The sequence below is a fragment of the Penaeus monodon genome, chromosome 25 (assembly GCF_015228065.2).
Source record: "Penaeus monodon isolate SGIC_2016 chromosome 25, NSTDA_Pmon_1, whole genome shotgun sequence".
NCBI lineage: Eukaryota > Metazoa > Arthropoda > Malacostraca > Decapoda > Penaeidae > Penaeus > Penaeus monodon.
The window spans coordinates 39,051,120-39,051,934 of NC_051410.1; positions in this window are offsets into that span (position 1 = coordinate 39,051,120).

Sequence of the window (815 nt, forward strand, 5' to 3'; positions counted from 1 at the left end):
AGAAGGCGACCGGGCGCCGAACTCAGGACCTTGCATTTGCAATGCCAGCACTCTATCACTGAGCTATGTCAACTCCTTTGCGATATCACATGCCATCTCCTTAAATTCCATGATGAAAGCCACTAGTTAACACGAAAAACTGGCTCGTGTCAGGGGAGTCCACGAAATCCCTTCCCTTTTCAGCACGCAATGAAAAAGTGGCAGCCACTTCCCCACAAAAATTAGTTAGTGTGCAGGGGCTCTACAACGAAAGGGCAATGGTCAAGAGTATATGCGGATACTATCAATAGGCTTAACTCTAAGAAAAATCGAAGTTGACAGGCATAGACGAAAACATGTAGCAGAGAGCAACCCTTTCCCTGGGGGAAACCTCTTTAGCCATGTCAGTTTCAAAAGTTATATATATATATCTGTGGTGATTAAATGTATATCTATCACCCAAAGTTGCTTTTACTTATATTTTTCATCATAGCTTTAAAAAGGATATGCAAAACTTATCCAGTTTTATAATATTCATTCAAATGTGTATTGATATTTGAGGTCAGCTTTAAAGCTACTACTCAGGTAAATGATTTTAAGATTTATGGTATGTTCATGAAATTTTCTATGTAATAGCTTTATGCAGAACTGTAAAATCATATATTAGATCTTTCTATTAATATTATCAACTTGTAACAGACAACTTATTATTAATTAAAGAAATACACTTATCCTTATTTTTTCTGAATTTAATATCCTCTGCACACGTGCCTTGCTGATAGTGGGGCAAGCTATTACAATGCTGACATATCCAGTAAGAAAACCTTGACAGACCA